Here is a 16,047-nt window from a genome sequence, read left to right on the forward strand (position 1 = left end):
ACTGTTCTATGATGCTTACCTTTAGTTGTTTTATATGTGCATATATATATGTGTGTACGCATTGTAAGGATAGGCAATAGCACTTATAGTTGCTTAAAACCAGTTTCAGATCACCCAACAAAGGCTGAGATCATAATCCAGTAACAAAGAATGAATTATTTACACCTTTTGGAGAATCAGGACTCACCAAACACTCCAAAAGAGGTCATCTCCTAGCTGCTAGACCTTAAATGAGTTTAGAGAGTGATAAACCCATTGTTCGCCCTTTGCAGTTGCACAGGTGAATTGCTTCCACTTTACCAGATACTCAGTCACTGGTTCTGGCCATGATCTAACAGTTCCCATACGTGTATATAACTGTTCCCTCTAAAGATTGTTTTAAAGAGAAATGTAAAATATATACACGATGACAGGCAGATCTGTATGTGTACCTAGATAAATGTGGTACTCTACAATTTAAAACAGAAAAAAGTTTTCTATAGGGTTCTCTAAGGATTTTTAGATGCTGTTTGTTAGCTATTTTTTTCTGTGCTAACAATACACTGTACCTTTTTGGACACAAAAATGATCTGGAGCTAACTCAAGCTTTGATCATTTTAATTTTGCTTTGGTATGAGTGAGAAAGGAGTTCTGTTTTCTAGAGATAACAAAGGTCTTTATATATAAAGCAAAGAATGTATTGCCAGTGTAACTGAAGTCCTAAGAGTCTAATACAAGAATTAGCCCTGACCTAATTAAAACAGGAAAATAGAAGGGATACTTCCATTCAGAAGAATTTTTAGTAGCTTTCTATAGCATTAATAAGACAATTAAACTTATATAATGCGGGTTTTATTGTTCTTCATTTCATGTTTTAGATCCACAAGAGTCTTTTCAAAACGTTTGCTATCACATTTTTATATCTTTGTTTGCTCTGTACTGGTCTGTTAAATTGTTCTACTTCTTATCACTAAAACTTACTTTGCTCTAGTTGTAGGTCCACACTTCTTTACTGGTGAGCAACTTACAGACATGGTTGTTAGTGACAAGACTGTATCCTCTCATCATCCCAAGGCTGTACTCTATTTAGCCACCATTTCTCAAGGCCTCTCTCGGCATCCCAGGTCTGTATTTCTCTATACCACATATTTATGTATTACTGATAGAACCATAGAGAGACAAAATTAAAACCAAATAGTCAGAGTGACCTAGTCACTTTGAAAAATCACTGCCACAACTAAATCAATAAAACAGCTGCACAGAGGTCAACATTTTTGTAACAGAATGAACTTTACAAGCCTGAGGCCCTGAAAACTTGAGACACAGCCTGTGGCAAGTTGCTAGCAATGGAAGTTCTGAATGATGGGGTTAAACGCCTATAGCAAAAAAAGCAAAACAGAACGGAACGAAAAAGAAAAAAGTTCCTTAAATTAAACATTAAACATTTTGGAGTGTTTAAAAATCAGAATTTTTTTTCACAGCTACCCAATGATGGTTTGGCAACTTGACTGTATGGAAAATAAAGAAATGTAAAAAGAGTAAGAAATAAGAAAATCATGGCTATTTAAGAACCACACACACACGCACACACACACACAGACACACACACACACAAAAAAAAAAAAAGAAAAAAAAAAAAGAATTTTTTTGGATGTTATTCATCTATAGATGTTGGAATTACACCAGGTGAAACATATTCAAAACTTATTAATGCATAATGTTAAACTCAGGAAACATAAATGATTCTTGAACTGTTATCACACACACTGCAGATGTTTAAAGGGAAGAACATGCCAGTAAAAATTGCATTAAACTTGGTTAATAGGTGAATGAGTCATATGCAGCATGATACATCATTGAAACATGTAAGTTGTTGAAGTAAAACAGCTTCAAACACAATAGGAGGGAAATATTTGTATTGCCTGAAGTGGGCACCATTAATGGTGATTCTTCCGCCAGGAGGAGAAAACATAAGGTTAGTCAAGGATCTGTCTGCCTTCTTTCTACTTCTGCTTTCACATTGGTGTTATTTTTCACCCAGAAAATTGAATTACTGTTTTTTCCTAGTCAATGTGCAGAACGTAAAGAACTTCCATCTTTTCTTCTCATGAGCACATTTATTAGATTATGTGCTTTAGAAATGTTTAAATAAAAGACATTATTAGAAACCAGAACTTACTGCTTATTGAGTGAACCATCGCATAGTCACTGGATAAGATGCTTAATTTAATAACATAAGATTCCTGTAATGACTTTGTGATAACAATAAGCAAAGTACTATGCTGACCTCTTGAATTTTTCCTTCAGTGAATGCCAAGATTTAGACTAACAGTCTTAAATCTCTCTGGCTAACTGCTGTTTGGCATACACTGAAGTATAATTTAGGTAACATTTGAAAAAGAACTACTGCCACTGGCACTCAAAAATGTTAACACGCTTATGAATTGATGTAAATTTCAAATGGTAGTGGCAGATTTTAAGAATTATATTTCAGAAACAGATTTTATTAATTGTAGCTGTAAAGTAAATAGGGCTATTTGTGGAGTAAACAATTGCTCTTCAGAACTAGTTACTTTATGATAACATAAAATTGTTACTATGAATGAAAAGCTCTAAATCTCATAAGAGCTCTTCTGTTGATAGTACTTGAGATGATGCAAGATATACTTCGTGCAAAAAGATAGTTATTCCATAGAGATAGGAATTAGGCAAATGAGCAGTAGCATACCCTAAAGGTCTGTTGTAGAAAGTGTAACTTTCTTCTCTGTTACTTAGTTTTAAGCCCTGTAAATGAAGTACGAATGTCTTTACAAAAGAAAGGAATGGTAGACTGATCTTGAGAATTCTGTTTTAATTTTTTTTCTTACTTTGCTCAAAATTTGTTAATTTGTAAATGTCATATGTGAGAAAAGAATATATGTAAGAGCAGTTAAAACGGAAATAAAAATGTAAATGAATCAAAAAAAAAAAAAAAAGTTGTTTTAAGCCAAGGACCTTGTTGAACACACTATTTTCAGACAATTAAGTGATTCATTCAATGAAATATTTTCGTTCTGTCTTGTTATTTCTCTGTGTTTTCTTCATGTTGTTATACTGCAAGATCTCACAGTAAATATCAGCCTTGGTAGGCTCACCTGAATGTAGCCCAAAAAAATTCTACATCAAGGATCAAGATATATCACATAACAAAGATTTACCAATAGTATTTTTGGAAGTGCAAATGCATCAGAAGTGTGTTTTAATAGAGGAGAATAGAACATAATTAATATTATTGGTTCAAAAAACTCACGATATTTTACATTATTAGTGCCAAAGGATTTCATTATCTGGGTTACTCTTGGCCCGTGATTTCTCTTCTGCCTCATTCTTTGTGATCATACTGTCAAAATAATTTTTTATTTTTATCTTTTCTTTGGAAAGGAAATTTGTTAAATATATAAATTTATGAAATTATACACATTTGTGTATGTTGCAAATAGATTTATTTCCATTTTCCATCTTCCCTTTCCTGTAATGGCACACTAAAAGGTATCCAGCTGTGAAGGTATCAGTGGGGAGGTAATCAATGATTTGGTGCTCAGCAAATCTCTACCAATTGTTGAACTATTAACTGACTACTAATCAATTGGTACAGTGTTCCCGTGGTGTCAAATAATGCAGATAAAGCACATGATTGATGAGAAAGGGCAGCAGGATTCATAACATGGAATGGGACCTCAAAACTTATGAATTGGAGGGTAGATGGTAATGAAAGAAAAAACAAAGAGGACAGAGTGAAAACAAGGTCTAAAAATAGGATGATTTTATTTAAATCTGCAGATGCAATTACGTGAATGTCAAGTAATGCTCTAAGATGGTAAACTGGAAAATGATAAAAGGATGACTAAACAATTTTATTTAGGAAAGCTTCAAGAAAGCTTATACACTATATTTCCTGTCAGAAACACTAATGGAGAGATGAAATAAGAAAGAAAAGGCAAAATAATGGAAAACAAGTCTAAATTAGCCATAATCGTATACCATATTTGCTATATAATATAAGCACAGTGCAGCAAAAAGACACAATGCAACCTTGTCCAAACTGCTCTTTCCTTCATGTTCCTCCATTCAGCTGGGAACAGGTCAGAATTAGTAGGATTAAAACATGCTCAAGATGAATTGTCAATATGAATCCAAAAAGACATACTAAATCTGAAGCAAATTAGCATAGAAAATAAATGTATCAGAAATAAAACAAATTTACAGTATATTATGCAGAGGCTGCTTTCAGATATTTTATAATGTCAGCCTACATCATCATAGGCAGATGTTGGTGGTATTTTAGTAGAAGCTGAACCTTCCCGACAATATCTCATTACATTTTGCTGCTGTGAGAGAGATGGAAGGAGAGGGACAGCCTGTCAAAATGGTGTCTAACATAGAAGTGCATATGAAGCAAGGGTGTGTTATTGAATTTGTTCACGCGGAATAAAAATGGCCCCATTGACATCATCAATGTTTTCTGAATGTTTCTGGAGACCAAACAAAGAATGTTTGAGAGAGAACAATGAGGTGGTGGGTGGTGCATTTCAGCAGAGGTGACAGTGGGCCCTCTTTGCTGTGCAGACTTTCACAAACTAGGCATGCAGTCTCTTGTTCATGGATGATGAAAATGCATGGCTAACAATGGGAATTGTGTTGAAAAATAGAATTTTGTAACTGAGAATTTGCTCTACTAAATAGTGTCATTGTGCTCTTTATATCTGTTGAGGTTTCCATGGAAACAAGCAGGAAGAATTACTTTCAGAGCAACCTATGTGTGACTTAAAAGAGATGCTAGAAGAATGTTTACATAATACTTCTGAAAATCTGAAAGTTCACATTTATTGCACGATTTGTACTCATTCATTAACACATTTATAGTTTCAAATAATCAAAAGAATAAGAAAAAAAACCTTATCACATGAAAAAGAAATGATAGTGGAAGTACCCGTCCCCAAACTGTACAGTTTATGTTCAATTAGTTCTTATATCACTGATTTTTATTTTAATGTTGGAAGTCAGTGTGTCTGTGACTCAGTTCACTACCTTTATTGTGGTGATAACAGCACATCTATACCTCTCAGAAGTGTTGTACATTTTAATAAATGCAATTAATGGTTGTGAAGTGTGATATTAGGATCCAGTTAATCTATTATGTAGATGTTAAGAAGTAAGTGAGGTCAAAATATGGAGAGGTATTACTTCTATGCATACACCGTCCGATTCTAAAAGAAGGAAAGTGCAGGCAGTTTGCATTGGCTGCAAAAATTTTCTGAAGGTCTGTGCCTCTGAATACCAGTTAACTTTAGCTTCTGTCTGTTAGATGTGGGCTGTAACACAAGCCTTTGCTAAGATCTTACTTTTTTCAAGCTTTCAAAAGTCTGTATTATTTACCATCTTAGTTTAAATGTTAGCAGCATGTGATCAATAAAAAAGTCCTTCCATGTTAATCAACATCACTTTTCCTATAAGTATATTAATTTTCAGATTATTAATCTCACTAGGAACCATCAATGCCAATTAGGGAAATTAGAATTAAAAAGGCTTAAAGTACTTCTAACATCAGTAAAATAGGCAGATAGGATAGATCATTATAAAGACAGTGTGTTGTAGGTGCTTGCTTCAAAGATAAGTATTGTATTGTTGGTACAGTGTGGAGGGGATAATGTCCTTCATTTTATTCCTGTTATTATCAACAATTTTCTAAATTTATTTAATGACTAAGTACAACACGGGTTTATACATTTGTGTATTTCATCTGCTTCAAAGTTCACAGGTGCATCATCATGTCACAAGAGTTCCTTCCAATGGTACACACATGGCCCTGTATCCCCTCACCTGGAAATACTGGGAGTTTTGCACGACAGGAGACTAGTGCCAAAGTGCTCTCTGCTTGGATAATGAAAATAGTGGAATGGAAAAACATGAAAGTATATTGGAAAGCTTAAAAAATAATGGAGAACTCACCTGGGAATCAAAGCAAATCTTGACACAGAGATCAGAGAAAATCTTTTTTGACATTTAAAATGAGGGGCAGTCATGGACAGAATCCTATGTATTACTCAGAAACATGGATATTTACTACTGAGAGTAATAGTACAGTCCAGTTTTCCAGTTTATTGAACAACTTAGATAGCTCTTCAAAATAGGAAAAATTTGATAATTTCCTTCCAATAAAGAGGGTAATCATGGGATCACTGGATTATCCAAGCTTGGCTGGACAAAGAAGACCTTAAATCCAGATTTCTTCTGAAAGCCACCTCAGTGCTAAGGTCAGAACAGGTTTAACACAGAATCCTTAGGGTTGGAAAGCACCTCTGAGAGCCATCTAGTCCAACTTCCCTGCAATGAACAGGGACACCACAGCTAGATCATCCTGCCCAGGGCCTGATCCAGCCTCACCTTGAAAGTCTGCAGAGATAGGGCACCAATCACAACATTAGGTAACCTGTTTCAGCTCCTCACCACCTCACTGTTGTTCTCTGGTAACTCAGTTGAATGATTAGTAAATGTGACAGAAGTAGAAGAGATACTCTTTGTCCATTTAGAAAAACACAGTGCAAGGGAGGCTGACAAAGGACAAGATTCCTGTAAGGTTTAGTGCCTATGTAAGCATCAGCTAATATCTCTAACAAAGTTTCTCTGATATTTATTTGTCTATTGGTCTCAGAATCTGTAGGCTGCATGAGATCTCTAAAGAAGAATATATTGAGTACCTGTTCTTGAATCCTAGGTGAACTTTGAGGAAAGAAACCTCTCTAATGGGTGAGATACACAGTCAGATTCTCATAGTTCTTTGAGATGGGATTCTTGTGATACAGTGTGTATGTTCACAGAGCAGATCATTATCTCTGAATTAGTTTACAGTATGTTCTGTAAACAACGAATCTAACAAATAGACAGCAGAACTTAAAACATGAATTGAGTTACACTTTACAAGTTGAAAATGCACCTTTCTATGAAAGCACTATGAGAGTACTTGGCTCTCTCCATTAACTCAGAAAGGAACGTAGGACGACAGGATGAGATTGCAGATATGCATTGCAGAAATTTCATATTAGGTGAGATGAATTCCACCTTGTTGATGACCGTTCAGTTCCAAAATACCAACAGACATTATTAGTATGAATCTTTTGTGCAAATTAAGCACTTATGTAGACATTCATTACAAGATGAACATCGAAGTTGGCTGTTAGTAAATTGAGCTATTATTATAAATGTTTCCTTATAATTTTATCTGTTTATCTGAAATATTTATTTCATCTTCAAACACATTTCTATAATCTCCAAATTCATTTTTAAAAGCTCTTATTATATCTTCAAGTCTAATTGATTTATTAATAATAAATGATCTGATTATCAGTAATAATCCTTTGTACAACTTTTTTTTCTCACTTTGATGTTGCTCGTACTATATTTGGCATTGTTCCACTGCATTAATGAAAGCAGGAGAAAAAATGAAGAATTAGATCTAAATGATCTCCATTTATTTAAAACCCTTGTTATCATCTGGTTCAAAAATCTATTGTATACATCTGTAGCATGCCTTTGGCAGGTTTAATTTAGCATATGATTTGTTATTGAAACTCTCCTTAGCTTCTATGTACCTAATTCCTGACAGTCTTCATGAGGTGAGAGTTCTCTTTTTAATGCATTCTTGGTACAAACATTTACTTCTTATTTTTGCATTTCTCTGCATATTAAATAAGAGAACACAGACCAATGTAAGGCTATCAGCTAGAAGCAAACATCCAGTTTCCACTAGTTCACGGGTATCCAATCTTTCGGCTATTTTTTTTTCCACATGGAGGAATTTAATGGCACACCTTTGCTTCAAACACACTACCATGTCATGTGCTATTTTGTCAGACTGCCACTCTGTGGCCAATTGTCACACAGAAATAAAATGTAATGAGATATTGGTGAAGAGGTTCAATCTCTACTGCCATACGACCAATATCCACATCTGATGTTATGGGCCAACATAATAAAACAAGAGTCAATATTGGTGGACCAGCCCTCTTAAAATATATAATATCATCAATACATAAGCATGTAAACACTTAAAATATTTTGGTTAAAGCATTAAAAAAAAAGAAGATAGAGGGAAAAAAAATAAAAACAACATAAAACTAGTGGGATATTTGACCCTGCCTTTCTGAAACACACCACTTTTGTTTGATGGCAAAGGTTGCAATCCTTAGTGAGGTCTCAAGGTGTTCATCAGAGATATTTGATGAAATTTTACTCTTCCCGCACTTCATCATTGACAATAATTGCTTTAAATATATGTACTGCCAAAGAAAGATGACGTGAACAAGATGTGACTGTGAAGTGATGAATGTTTTTCTCTGCTGAGGTGGGATTATGAAAGTCTGGTAAAGAGACATGATCAGACTTTTTAATTGAATATCTAATTGCAACTCTATACATTCCATTTGAAAATTTGCTGTGGAGTGTGGTCAACATATTCAGGGGATGGAATGCCATCCAGAGAGACCTAGATGTGGCTGAGCAGTGAGCTCCGGAGAATCTCATGAGGTCCAACAAATCCAAATGCAAGATCAATCAGCTGGGTCAAGACAACAGCCACCTATCAATAAAAGCTGGGGGATTAAAGGATTGAGTACAGCCCTGCCAAAAATAACTTAAGGGTACTAGTAGATGGCAAATTGGACAAGAGCCAGCAATGTGCCCTCACAGCTCAGAAAGCCAACTGAATGCTGGGCTGAATCAAAAGAAGAGTGGCCAGCAGGTCAAGGGAGGTGATGCTGCCTCTATACTCTGAACTAGTGAGATCTCATCTGGAGTGTTGTGTCCAGATGTGGAGTCCTCCGTATAGGTGAAGTGTGGAGTGCATCCACAGGAGGGCCACAAAAATAACCCAAAGGATAGAACACCTCTCCCACAAGGACAGGTGGAGAAAGATGGAGCTGGTTAACGTGGAGAAGCATAGGAGACTAGTAGTGTTTTCTCAGTAGCTAGAGGGAATTACAAGAAAGGAGACAGGTTCTTTAGTAGGATCTGTTGTGATAGGATAAGGGAAAAATGTTTCAAACTAAAGGAGGGAAGATTTACATTGGATGTAAGAGAAGTTTTTTACAGTAAGTGTCGTGAGGCACTGGAGTAGGCTACCCAATGAGGTGGCAGATACCCCATCCCTGGAGTTATTCAGTGTCAAGCTGGACCAGGATCTGAGCAACCTGATCTAGCTGTTGATGTCCTTCTTTATTGCAGGGGAGTTGGACTACATGACCTTTAGATCCCTTGCAACTGAAACAATTCCGTGATTCTACGAATCTATTTTCAAATTCCTTTATCAAAACAGAAAGCCTGGCTGCATATACTTCAGCGTTCAGAGCCTTGTGTTTAGCCAATGTATCAAAATGCATATAGTTACGTGTCATCACTTCAGTCAGCATTGCACAGCATTGCTCTCCCCATGCCTTGGTTTCAGCCAATGCAGCAGCATTAATAATGCAATGATGTTTTGGCTGTTGTTGAGCAATGGGCTTGTGCCCAGAGCCACTCTGTGGAGAAGAGCCATCAAACTTAAACTGTGGTAAGGGGGTGGACCACATTGCAAACTATGCTTGGCTATCTGTGGCCTGCAGGCTGAGTGTTGGACATACCTGCACTATTTTGTAAGTCAATTTAAGTCCATTTATGCTGAAAAGGACAACCATTTAATTAGCTCTTCTGCTGAATGCTTCAACAGATAGATATTGAATGTGCAGTCTTACAGCTTTTGACTGGGGAACTGGCATGAATCAATTTGGTACCAAATACAAGCAGTTCAAAATGAAACTGTGATAAAGTATGACAAAAGCCATTCATTGAAAGAAGTGCAAAGGAATATTTTTCAGAGCTTTGCTACATTCTTATATCAGCTCTGAACTTTACCCAAAGTCACTAGAAAACAGGTGGAAACAGGAACATTGTTGTTTGTATAAGATGTATTACCTTTTCATGCATTAAAAATACATATTTCTTACAGAACATAATCATAGCAATTACTTTAAATTACACAAAATTTTAGTAAGTGCATCCAGAAAAAAGGAGAGCATATTTGTTCTGGTGCTCAGCCTTAGGTACTGATATTATAGATGAGCAAATATGAGGCTGCATAAAATCTTTGATTGTAGATATCATTAGTGATGCTTTCATAGTGTGAATTTATTCAGTATATTAGAACCTAATAAGAGATAGAATTCACTGAAAGCTATTTGCTCTTTGCCTGAAAACAGAGCACAGCTGGTTTGATCACAGAGGATGGTGACATGATTCTACTTGGCAGAAAGTCATCTTTTGTCGCTGCCAAAGTAGATAAAAACAAAACTGTCAATGAATCACTATAAAAGGCAGATGCTATTGCACACATATGAGTATCTCATTTCAAACATGCAATTATTTTATTAAAAACCTAAGTAACAAAGCCATATTTATACCTCTGCCTCTATCTTCAATATCAACGGCTTCATAGTGAAATTTCTTAGAGAAATATAAAATTCAGAATTCTTTCAACATATTAATAAGCTGCTTACAAGAAAATGTTAAAGACCAATAAATAAATTTATTCTAATAATCAATGATCATCAATATTAATACAGTAGATAGAATTCAAAGAAAGATTATTTTATTCAGAACAAGAATGAGAAAGTTTATTCAGAACTAAGTGGTGCAAAAGTCCTATCAGATTGTCTAAAGGCAAAAAGACCAGACTAAAATTTATGTCTTTCTTTGTACAATTTCAGGAAAACTCATCACAAAAATGTTCTAAATCATTCATTTTATAATTACAGTTTTATTTAATCATTATTTAATAAGGAAAATTATGACTGAAAAAAAAAAAGGAGATGAAGCTAATAGTATTTTAAATTTTTAAATGAACTAATTACAGAGTTTAAATCAATAATTACACTCTATATTTAGTAGGAAAAAAAAAAAAAAAAAAAAAAAAAAGCAAACAAATGTTTTTGTATTGCATGCTAAGCAGAAATTCCTTTACTTTTACTTTTTTTTCCTCCAGACTTCATCACCAATCTTTCTTTGGAGAAGTCGCTTTATTTTTCTGTTTTTATTGTGCTTAATTCTTACCTACTTTGTATGCATATTTTGGAATCAAAAGCTTAAAGCAGGCATTCCTGCTCTATCCTATAATTAAAATAACTTATAAAACTGTAATGCACTGCAGTAAAAGTTTAAAGGATCAGTTTTGAAGGCTTTACTGTAGTACCTTTGAAGTCAACATGTCCACCTGAATGAGTAATAGCACTGAAAAAACTCTTAAAGACTAGTTCTGTTGGCTATTCTTAGGTATGTGAATCAAATAACAATTTTACATACAAGGTATGAAGGGTGACTGTCAGCTATAAAAACAATTTCAATCATTTTGTTAAAAAAAAATACTGGTCAGCCTGAAGAACTGTTATCTATTATTGATTATTTTTTTTCCCTCAGAAAGTACTCCCATCCTATTTCTAAAAAGAAAAAAATGAAGCTGGTAGGAAAACTAATAGATATGTGATAATATCTCTGATATCTTTTTTGGCTTCAAGGGAAGTCATTTCATCTTCACTGGTACAGCATAACATCTCTTTTCAGTACAAAGATATAAGTTCTGAAGAAAGGGCAACTATTAACTTTTATTGAATCACTGAGATTCAGTTTTTTTCAGCCTTGTTAGGTAGCAATAACTTTGTCTTTCAGTAACAGCAGTCTTTTTAAAAGAATCTTAAACTTGTTTAACCAAGATTTCACCGATCTTCTCCAAAAAAATCTCAGTGATCACAGAAATGCTGTGTGTCTGAAGCAGGATATTTATGAAAAGATGTATGCACCTCTGGCAGAGAGGAAAATAAATTCAGTTTCCAAACTTTAATAAACATTTGGGTACAAAGGGAAAGATTACTTTAGAACACAGAACTTGTCAAATATAAAAAATACATAACGGAATATATGTGTCTTCCCTCAGATATAGAAAGATTGTTTCAAATACATTTGCAAAAAGGTCAAGAGTTTTATTGGCTTGTTGAGATTTCCTGAAGGAATTAATTCAGTAGCTATTGTTAGTTGTAGTGAACAATATTCAGTTCTTTTTGATGAAGCAAGGGTAGATGGCATAAGCATTTTGAGCAGCTATATAGTTGTGTCTGCCATGTGTGGATATTTCAGAGCAAAAGAATTAGTAGTCCAAATTTAGTCAGTGACACAAACTTAATTTTCAAACAAGTTGAAGAGAATTCTCTGAGGAGCATCTGGCAGAGTTTTATTACTTGTATGAATTTCTCCAGCTGATGGACATATAAGCCTGCAGCTGAGACCTGTTTACACTCTCAAACAAGCAATTTGATCCAATCTGATAAATTAATCATGACAATGATAAGTAATTTTTTAAATCAAAGTTGTGAATAGAAATGGAATACAAAAGAGTTTAAGTGATATATAATGGGGAAATTAAAATCAATACAGACAAAGGCTATATCATCCTATAGAAATGATTGCTCAGGAGAAAAAAGAATGAGGTAATAACTTTGTAGTTCGAAGAAGGTAAATCAGTAAGACTGAACCTCCTGAGAAACCACAAGTGAAGGGTCCCTGATGATTATTCGTAAGTGAAGGTAGATATATCTAAGTTGTAGAGTCTGTCATTCTGGAATTAGCTGTAGGGAAAACAACCCGAAGGAGATCCATAGAAGAATATAATATATGCTAGAGAAGAAAAAGAAAAGATAAAAAAGGATTTAATTAACTAGTCTTAATTTGACACATAGCAAAACACATAAGATTAATGATATACTGTTATTTGCAGAAACAAAATGAGTCACTTTTACATTTGGAAAAAAAAAAAAAAAAAAAAGGAGAGAACAAAGATTCCTTCAAGCATGAGATCATAGACACAAAAGCAAATAATCTCCAAAACAGCCTGAACGTGTTTGAAGTGTAGATGAGATGAAAATGAAGAATTTTGTTTTATTACAAAGTGAGAAAGAAATAAATTTTGGAGTATGACAGTTCTAGGAAGGCAATACCAGCAAACAAAATTTTAATCTTCTTAGACACTGAACGTATCACTTGATAATGGTAATGATAATATAGATAAACGAAGGTACTCTCAATGATTAAGGAAACCACATGTTCTCAGCACTACATATAAAATACAAAGTAACAAATATATAAGCTGAAGGAAATAATATATGATACAAATAATTATAGCAAATGAATAAAAATGGAAAAGACCACATTATAGAAACGTACAGACATAGAAAGTCTAAGCATAATTGTACCGATACACTAATGAAAAAAGGTCCTAAAATGCTGTGGTTTTTGTTTTTTCTTTAGGAAATGGAAAAAGACGCAGTCGAGAAAATCACTTAAGTTAATTTAGGACCTCAATGGCAGAAATATGAAATACATGGATTAGGAAAAGAGAGAATGAGATTTATTCTATATTTGATTATTCTGGCAGAGAAGCTGAATGTCAAAGGATATCAACAAATAACAGTCAACAGAATGCAAAATAACTTTAGTAAATTTAAAAAAAAAATGTGAATAAGAGCCTTAAACAAGACTTTCAGAACCAGTCAGTTTAGAAGCCGAAACAAATACATGCTTCAGTAAATAAATACACTATGAAACCAGATCTGTCACCCAAACTCTATGCAAATATGCTGCCCTAAAGTGCCATATGTTACAGAACAGAATATAGTCAGCTACAGCCAGCTGGTTTAATCAGTTTCTTAGTGCCAACAGGGACACAACTGCACAGCTGTATAATGTGATTGATGAAAAAAACAGTCAGGAAGGAATAAAAGGATACATCTCTACAAGGTTGGCTAGCAGAGTACAGTAACAAAAGAAATGTACAGATCTCTGCACATTACATGACATCCTTTGGACTCTACATATTTCACATCGTGTGTTGCAAATGTTCAGTTTCCTGAGGACTACATTTTTACTGAAAAAAACCTCTCTCCACAATCATCTCTGTATATCCCTATTGCCTCTCAACACCTATTTGGTGCAGTCCTGGACCTCTGTTTGGCATGAGTTTATACAATACCTCCCATATTACAGTGTTGTTCCAATAGTGGACATAAGTAGTCACTATTACTCTTATGAAAAAATAAGAAAGGTAGAAAGCAGTAGCTGGAAATTATGGATGAATCAAGTTAGACTGAATACTGGATGGAAGGAAGAAAGTGATGTGAATCAACACAACTTATTTGTGTTGAAAGAAGCGAGAGGAAAAATAATATTTGGGAAAAAATATAAAAAAGGAAAGGCAAAAGAGGAAAAAAAAAAAAAGAGGAAAATGGAAGACAAACCAGTGATCAAAGCAGTATTATTATTTCAGCCTCTCTGTGTTTTTTGTTTGTTTTTTTTTGTTTGTTTGCTTGCTTTGTAGTTGCTATTTGCGAAAACTGAGCCCAATATGAGGTGATATGCTTGTTAGATCCATATAAGGAATTACCTAAGTCTATGTATATAATGTTCTATGTAGATGATCTTTTTGAAATATGAATGCAGAGAAAACTCTAAATTTATTAAAGCTTCTAATCTATTTCAGCTGGCTTAAGAGAATCAAAAGAAGCTGACCTCTCTCATTTTAGTAGAGTGCTTTTGATCCATTGTTGAATATGTTTATCTTAAATAGTGATAGATTTAGTTTTCTACATTTACTTACCAAAATAAGCAAGAATTCCTTTTATATTTCCAATAAATGCTGATCTATTCAACATTAATTTCCAGATTTTCTTTTAATTGTACTACAATCTGCTTTTAGCTCCAGAACACTATTGGGTTTTTTTTCTGACATGCATAAAATTTAAAGTGAGTATCTGGCATTTAAGTAAACATAGTGAGCCAAACCTAAGTCCTTGGCATAAAAAATTTTTTAGCATTTCTGTGGTGATTCACATATTATCAGTTTATTTATAATAGATTTGTAAAACAAGTTTCTGAAAATTGACAACCCAGAGTATTGTATCAATGCCATTCAAGTCAAAACTGGATACATATTTAATATTTATTAAAAAGTAGAAATATGTATTTTAAAAAATCGTTCAGGATAATATGATATTCAATATGATATTCAGTTATCAAGTTGAAAATATGCTGTGGACAATACGTTTCACATTATTAAATAAAACAAATCAAATTTTCCAACCTGGAAGCTGAAGAAAAAATTTTAAGTAATAAGGATTTGGAAATATTGCCTCAACTTTAAAACATTGTCTCAAAAATAAAAATAAATAAGCCAAAAACCCACACATTCTCATTTCTAACATATTGAAATGAATGAATTTCAACTTTTTTATATCTTTTCCATAGAAACATATGAATTCAGTGCAATGAAAATATCATCACCTCTGAAATATTGAAGTTAAGAATAGAAAGAATGAAGAAATGTGCATATGTTATCTTTAGATTCTTTGATGTGGCTTCACAGAGGAAACATCTGTAGGCATAAATAATAGCTCAAACTGAGAGCCTGAAGTAAGGTAATTAATAATCAATACTCTCAAAGAATTTAAATGTCAAATTTTTATTTATTTATTTATTTATTTATTTTGTGATTATCGTTTGAATATACTTTAAAATCTCCCATAGTAATTAACTGGTGTATTCAGGTAACACGATACAGACAGAAAACCTGGGATACTTTCAGGAGATAGAAATAGAAACAGACTTGAAAGCATAAGTTATTAGGTGTGTTTGAGACATTTAACTTCTACACTAAAAAATATTTTGGACATTCATTCTTTTAATAAGATGAAATGCCCAAGTTTATACATACAATTCCTGAACATAAAAGCTGCATTCTACATCTGAAGATCAAAACCAAAGAATAGATGAGCCAAGTGGCCCAGTTTGACCAAGAAAATTTAACAGAAAACCATCATCTTTGCAGAGACAACTACGGGTGATGAATTTATTTCCAAAGGTATTGCAGAAAATCTTTAAAAGCTTCTATCTCTTAGAAGCTAAGAGATAGTAAATACGAAGAGCATGTTTTTTTTTTTTTTTTTTTTTTTTTTTTTTTTT

The sequence above is a fragment of the Centrocercus urophasianus genome, unplaced genomic scaffold (genome assembly GCF_019232065.1).
Source record: "Centrocercus urophasianus isolate 14NV4802_14NV808 unplaced genomic scaffold, USGS_Curo_1.0 seq_10, whole genome shotgun sequence".
Classification (NCBI taxonomy): domain Eukaryota; kingdom Metazoa; phylum Chordata; class Aves; order Galliformes; family Phasianidae; genus Centrocercus; species Centrocercus urophasianus.